This window comes from Acanthisitta chloris, unplaced genomic scaffold (genome assembly GCF_000695815.1).
Source record: "Acanthisitta chloris isolate BGI_N310 unplaced genomic scaffold, ASM69581v1 scaffold10276, whole genome shotgun sequence".
NCBI classification, from domain to species: domain Eukaryota; kingdom Metazoa; phylum Chordata; class Aves; order Passeriformes; family Acanthisittidae; genus Acanthisitta; species Acanthisitta chloris.
This window is the reverse complement of record NW_008676472.1, coordinates 15875-23802: the sequence shown is the minus strand read 5'-3', so window position 1 is coordinate 23802 and position 7928 is coordinate 15875. Positions and strand designations below refer to the sequence as shown.

Genomic DNA, 7928 nt, shown 5'->3' with positions numbered 1-7928 from the left:
CCTGCTGCTTTAGGAATCATTATGGGCTGAAAAGGTCAAGATTCAAGAAGGTTATTTTCCTATAGTTTAGAGAAGTCTGGGGTCAGAACATCTGAGGTTCCGCAGGAACCTCAGGCAAGGGGGCAAAGCAGTTTTAATTCTAAGCCTCAGTGATCACAGACTTACAGTATCCTCATGATGTTACCTTGGGATGGAGGTTCTCATGCTTGGTCTGAGAGAATTTAGAAGCCAAACATTTTTTGGACAGTCAGCAACAATGTGTTCATCCATTTCAGGTTTATCCAAGTAGTCAAATCCAAGAGAGAATTCTCCTACATTTAGACCATTTTTTGTGTCTTACAACCCAGGTCTGACTTGCACCAAGTGCTTTCTGGGAAATGCAGACTTTGACTTGCCTGAAAAATGTAGTTGAGAAACAGCCATAACCACTCAATAATTACTCAGGGTAGTATTTCTGTACCTACCCTCATGTACCCCAAACACATGCAGATGTTTGCATGCTCTTTCTCACAAACTACTGCAGAACTGGGTGTGGGATGAGGACCTGGCAATTTTTCAGGCCTGGAGTATTTCTGGAAAGAAGACAACGAGTTTAACTTCAAGTTGACTGTGGTGCAGGAAAAAGAAGATTGACTGCTCTGAGGGATCATGCACAGAGCTTCATTCCCTGCTCTTCTTTGAAATCACCCGTGCTGGTGATGGAGGGAGTGGATGAACACTCTGATTCCAGGCTAGTCCCTAGGCATTGCCTAAGAATGCACGAGCTGTTCTGGCAGATGCCCTGAGCAGAGGAGAGGAAAGCCCCAGCAATGCACATACAGAGGGAATATAGTGTTCTTGTTCCAATGAATTTAGCTTCCCATAGATTTAAATGTCTACTTATAATACAGGACCATTCAATCTTTTGTACATTTGTTTCTTTTTTATTTGACTTAAGATACTGAATTTAGATGAGGTTTAGTTCCTACATATTGAAACTCTTAAAAGCTCTTCAAATAATTGTTCTTTGGATACTTGTTAAGCTAAAGAAATCAGTTTTGATCGGCAGTAAAAGTTCATGCTATTTTAAGTGCAATGCTATAGCTATTTTCTGTTGTATATTTAATCATTTTGAATTATATGTCATGTAAAAGATTTTAGCTCTGGGGCATTTGCCAGATGGCTGATTCTGCATTTCACACAACAAAAGAAATAATGTTTGTGTAAAGCTCTTAAAAATAGTTGGTAATCAGTATATTCTACAACGAATAGGATCCAGACCTGTTTGGAAAAAAAAACCCCAGCTTTTGCAGAAATTAATTTAGAGGATTTGGTCTCTACCTCTGGGCTCTGAACAAAACAAATTGTGTCTATTGTTTGCTGATTTTGTAACATTTAACAAGTTAACTGGATTGTAAATTTTACTCATTTTTATGTTAAATGCCATTTATTGCAATCCATTGATCTCTTTACTTTGGCTGACAAACTTCTTTCTGAGCACAGGGTTTTGTGCAGCAGAGCCAGCACAGCTCTCTGTGCACAAGTAGTGCATACGAATGTGAGTAGCCCTTTGCTTTGCTTACAACAGCTGGAGTGCTTGTCCTTTTTACTGCTAATTCTTCTTTCTGGCCTCTTGGATTCATATTCCTCAAAAAATGCCACCGCAAAAAAACGTTTTCTCCCTCTGCCATGGTGATCAGCTGCTGCTCTTTGCCCTACATAAATTCCCTACAAATTTCACCTTCTGGTCTTGCCTCCTCCGTCTTCCATGTACTTTTTTCTCTCCCATCAAGTCCCAGGACAGAGTTTTTTGGCCACATTCATACAATTCCATTTTTCTGGTTCTTGCTTTCCAGACTCATTGCTGTGATAGTCAGATTTCAAAAATATTACATTAAAAAGCAGCTCAGAAATTGTATTATAACTCTTTCATCTGAGTCTCCAAGAATCACTTCTCTACCTCTTCCTATTTTTCAGTTAGATTTTGTCCTGACATGAGAACACCTAAATAATCCCCAGTGTTTGACAAACTAATTAGTTGAGGAGCCAAATCTTAGAAGGAGGAGAGGCAGAATGTTAGCAAGTATCTAACTAGGATTGCTGAGTGGTCAAGGCAACGAAGTGAAGATGGCAGAGGGGAACTGAGGCTACTTAATTCGAAACAAAGACCCCAGACTCCTACAAGGAGTTGGTTTTTCTTCTTACCCTTTTTTCCTTCCTCTCCCCTAAACACCTTTTCAAATGTTGGACCAATTCTCTTGTTCATCAAATGCTCTTTTCATATCTTCTTATGCAGATGTGTGTTAAGATCAGGCACATTTTTGAATGCCATTCCAAAAATGATACTACTTCTGTCTTTCTCGAAGTCTTCTCAGGTGACAGACAGAGATACTTGGAGACTTCTCATCTGAGTAACCAAGAATATTTTTAGATTAATTTTGGCTTACATCTTTTAACATGAAATATCCTCCATTCAGCAAAACAGATTGTGAACCAACATGATTTATATTCAAGGCTGTAGCTAGCAATGGTAATATGAACATATGCATCATGATGGGAGTTACTAGGGTAATTTCAGTAGCTATAGCTTTTGCAGATATATTGTTCCTTGTGGTTTCCTGGTCTTATCTTTTCAAAAACTGTGGAAGTCTCAGTTCCACAGAGTGGCATGCCAAGAATAACACCTTTGTTAGGGTGCTGACCATCCTATTGTGGATCCACTAAATAGGCTACACACCAGTCTTATAGGCACTTACATCCAACTATACAGTTAATGTGAAAACAAGTTTTACCAGAGATGGAAAGTTCATTTTGGGGCCATTTTGGAATGGCAGTAATTAAAAGTAAATGGAAGGGTGAGAATTTGTGGGTGGAAGCAAAGGTTAATTGAAAACATATTTTCCATTTTCTTGCCAGCCTTGATGTTGGTGGGGTCAGGTGCAGTAAGGAAAGGGGTGGTAGGGAACCAGAGGGAGCAGTGGAAATGAAAGGGGTGTGCCAGGCAGAATCCATGGCTGAGATGATATCACATGGGGTTGTAATTGTGCAGTGGAAGAACAAGATAAACTGCTCTGCGGGTGATGGGAGGAGCCAGGGATGAGAGAGAATTCAGTGATGTTGTTGTTTACAAGGGGCTGCATGTGCTTGGCCCTCTGCAAACACAGAGGAAGCTCAGCTCTTGTTCAAGGATGGTCTGTTGTAAACACACCCTTACAAACCCCGGGCATGGAAAGCTGCTCCTACCACAGGGCCTGTCCTCAGGCTCTTCGGAGCACTGAGCCACTCAGGTCCTGGTGGAGGGACATACCAGGGGCATTGACTTCCCTTCTTGCTCACCCAGACCTTAAAAGAAGCAAGAGTGAACAAAGGGGTGATGCCCACTCACAACTTGCCCTTGGGCAGGGAGGGAGCCATGGATCTGCATTTGGGAGTGCTTGGGGAGAGCATCAGGCCCCCAGCATAGACACAGTCTTTGAGACACCAGGAACTCATAGAGCTACAAAGTGCAGTACAGAGACCTACCACAGTCAAGGTTTTTAAGGTGAACAATGTCGTTTTCCCCCTTTGTAACCCACTAAATGTTCTCATTTAAAAGCAGCACAACTTTTAGGTGGTTTCCTGGGAACACACTAGTTTAGAGGGCAAATCCAGAAGCCTACATGACAACACTGCCTTTGCTGACAGCCTCTGCTCTGTGCCATGGCAGATATCTAAGCATGCAGAGTCCTCAAAAGCCTCTCACAGCTGAGGTTTCCATAAGCAACACAGAAATGTGATAGCTAGAAGCAAATAATTCTAAACTTTGCAATATGCATTTAATAGAGAAAGATTAAACGCACCTAAATTACAGTGTATTTGCAAGTCATCCCTTGGAAGCACCCTGAAGCAAGGCCACCCTGAATTTTCAGCTGTTTCTAATCCCAGTTGAGAGATAAATCTGGAGTGTGTAGCTGGGCAAGTCTCTTCTGCCACTACTTTTAGGCTGAACATAGAAAATGAAGCAAGTGGTTTCATTTTGCAGAGAACAGAAATCCACTGATTCAAGTGGGCTTAGTTTGTGCTCACTGTAGAATACACCCAAAAGTCGTTTTGGCACCTGTTTGGACTTTGCTGGCATTGGGAGCTTCCCCTAAAGCCACCCAAAACAAGGCAGAAACTTGCCAAGCAATATTTGTTAAGAAGTAATCTTGAAATGGGACGTGTACAGGAGCACAGTGCAACCAACAGCTTTAGTTGGGTCTTATCTGCCAAGAGAGAACAAACTGACCTTGTTGACTGTGTAGACAGTGTCCAGCAGGAGATCAGGAGAACTTGCACCCTGGTTAAACACCTCCTGCAGGCAGATGCTGTGTCTGGGGCCCAGTAGTGCAGGTGGCTGCCAGGGTTGGCTCCTTGTGCCTCTGCCTGATTACTGAAAACAGCCTGGATCAGCCGCAGAAATAAAGGAGAAGCTGCCCCAGTTTGGGCTGCCTGAGGGTCTTACCCATGGTAGGCAAAATCTATTTAGTAGGTGCTAGAAACTGTTCTTATTTTTGGTTGAGACACAAGGAAATGATTCGAAAGAATCATATTCAGTCTAGCAGCCCATCCGTTAGGATCTCTCTGTGTCTCTCAGTTTCAAGATTTTAATTATATATAATCATTCTTATTGATATATAATCAATTGTAATAATCATTATATTTCCCTAACTTTGGAAGAAATAACTTGTTAACATTTACTAACTGCACAGGAATACAGCAGATTACAATAAATGTTCAGACAAAGCTCTTTTTTTTACCTTCAAACCCCAACAAGGTTAGTTCTGTTTCAGCAAAGTCTGTTCCATGAGTGTTTATTCTACTGAGGAAAATCTAAAAAAAATGGACAAACTTTTAAAATATAAATCTGCTGACACAAAATTCAGCAGAGCACATGAAGAACTCCACACTACCTAATTGTGCACAGGGTGATAATTTACCACTGATTAAAGAGTTTGTATTTTTTTTTCCCCAATCTTTTTTAAAAGGAAAATTACTTCTGAAGGTGAAGATGTGCTCAGACAATCATATTAACATATTCGAACAATTGCAATTTGCAAAATAGTAATTACAACTCGCTATCTGCTAGCATTAATCAAACTTCAAGGTTTAATTCCATTTTAAATATTGATGAAATGTGATTCTCCAATCTAACCCTGGTGTTGCAGGGTTATGGAAGCAGCCAGGGACAGAAAAAGAGGAACGTGTAGTTAACAAGCAGCTGCCACAAAGAAGGATCGGCATCTGTGATTTAAATTGTTAGCTGCACAGTCAGGTAGAGTGTAAAAAGGGTAGTCAAGAGGCTGTTAAGTCCATTGCTGCCAATTACTAACAATCAGGGAGGAGCTTTAAGACTTGTTCAGTACAATAAACCCAGTTTGTCTTGTTTCAGGGGTTACTACTGAAGAGGTTGCAGCTGCACTGATTCAAATAGCCCTAAAACTACAGTAATTATCAACCAGTCTTCTTTAGTGTAGCAAAAGTATGTTTTACCATAGCTTAACTCTTTACATTCTAATAATTCCCTGCCTCCTCTCCCATAGCCACTCTCATCTCTGGGGCTCTGATGCTTCTTGCTAGGCTGGATCAATTCTTTCATTTCCCCTTACCTAGACCAATGACCAGTTGTACAGTTCTAAGGATTTGCTTCCAGTTATCTTTTGGAATACTGAGCCATTAAATCTATTTTTCCTGTCCATATACAAAGTTGAAATTCTCATCACTCATTCAGTTTTTACATCTGATTAAACTACACAAGTTAAGCAGCACTTATGAACACATCTTTAATTTGCATGGGATCAGATCACTGCATGAACAGAGACATTTTGGATAGGTCTGGGGTTGCTAAAGTCCTTGGAGCAATTTGCCTTGGGGGGTTTACAAGGAGACCAGGAAAACACAGAGTGCAGAAGGAAACGACTCGGGCAAACGAAGGATACATTGGAAACCTGTGAGATGAAGCCAAGTTAGCATCTGCCTTTCTTCCTGCTTTTACCCTTGGTGCTCAGCTGAGTGAGTGTTGTGATGTCAGTGGCTCACGAGAAAGTCAGGCTGGTTATTTCTAGCGCTCAGGTGAGACACTGGTGATGTGCAAGTTTTGATTATTCCTTCACCATGGCAGAAAGAGACAAAGTTTCATTTTTGTGCCGTTGTTACCAGCTCAGATAAACTGCAAACTAAAATCACAGAGCCACCCAGGCTGGACAGTATCTGCTAGAGCTGAGGCTCACGTGATCACGTCGTTAACTGTCTGGAACACCTAGTGCATAGAACAAAAGCAGCACATTGATTATGGCTTGGATGTTGTTTTTAAGAAAGCTCAAGGACCACATTTGCATGCCCTCAGTGGAATCTGCCTCTAAGCATAGCGTGGTCTTTAAGCAAGATTCAGTGCTCATCTTCTTAATTTCCCTTTTAGCATATTTTTTCAGCATCTGTTTCCTCCTAGTTTATACCCGAATAAGAAATGTGCCATTAACAGGGTATTTATATACCTATGGATTCATAGGTATAAGGAATAAAAAGATCATGTCAGTAAAACACAGAAAGAGCTGAACTTAGCTGTTCTATCCAAATTGTGACCATTTTCCACTCATTAAAACAAGCCTGTGGCTGCTCTGTTGGGACAATGGCAGCACAAGTGTCCCCCCAGCCCATGCACGGTCACCCACTCAAAGGTGGGTGCTCACCTCCACATCTGAGCTTTGCAAGCCAGCACCCCTGAGTGGGAAAGGACAAGAGGGTCAGCAGCACAAGCAAACACTTTGTCTGGCACCAGTGACTGGGTGCAAAGAGCAAACTGGAGGGCAGAGCCACCTCCCGTGAGCCACTAGCCTTTCTGACCAGCAGCTGTCGGGAAGTGCTGCCACAGACAAGAGCAAATGCCTTGGCACATGTTTTCCTGCTTTCACCAGGATGCCAACGGAGCTGCATGGGAGCAGCACCTTACCAGATGTGTGCCCAACTCAGCCAGGACTGAGAAAAAGAGGAGGAGAGCATAAAAAACCAAAGAAACTAAAAAGGAAAGACAAAGCTGACTTGGTTCAAACCCACCACAATCAGTGTGATTAACCCCCAAGCTTGATGACTTGTGCATAGGACCAAATTTGTCACATACCCTTCTAGCAACTTTACTTCTTAGATCAGCACAACTTCATTCCTGGGACCTTCCTACCTTTTGCATTTCAGATGCTCCTCTCACTTTAACACACAGAGATGCCACTCCACTGGCAAAATATCTCCATGAAAATTTGACTTCTTGCAAGCAATATTCTTCATTCTCTGTCTTTTCTGACCTGCCTAAGCAGGGCTGAGCAGTGTGAATAAATGGGACTGTGCCCTACATCAAGCAATGGTCACAGCCCTCTCAGCTCCATCCTCCTCCCAAGTTCTTTCAGGTAATAAGGGCTGCCACAAATCCCTTAACATTCAGACTGAGGAAGGCTAGAAACACATCACAAGCAGCTAATATGAATCTGTTAAGACAGTGGTAAACACAAGAAGCAGCTCAAATACATATCATTGATATGAAAATATATACAGGTATGGGTTTAAGTAATACTTTGATTATTTTTTTCCAGGCGTTTTGAAGTTTGTTTTTCCTGGTTTCCTACGATCTCTTTTCCCTTACACAAACACAAAAGAAAAGGCTGTAGAACAGTTTTTGGAGACAAGACTGTTTAAATCCCTGGAATTAAGAAGCCACAACTTATTTGCCAAGCTAGATATGAAAATATATACAGGTATGGGTTTAAGTAATACTTTGATTATTTTTTTCCAGGCGTTTTGAAGTTTGTTTTTCCTGGTTTCCTACGATCTCTTTTCCCTTACACAAACACAAAAGAAAAGGCTGTAGAACAGTTTTTGGAGACAAGACTGTTTAAATCCCTGGAATTAAGAAGCCACAACTTATTTGCCAAGCTATTTTTTTT

The 7928-nt window shown here is 41.5% G+C and overlaps 1 protein-coding gene across 1 annotated transcript in view; it reads left to right on the top strand.

The window, feature by feature from the left end:
* The window catches only part of MORN5 (MORN repeat containing 5), a 13301-nt gene that overhangs the window by 4633 nt on the left and 740 nt on the right, over window positions 1-7928 (top strand). The gene's annotated exons all lie outside the window — the stretch shown is intronic.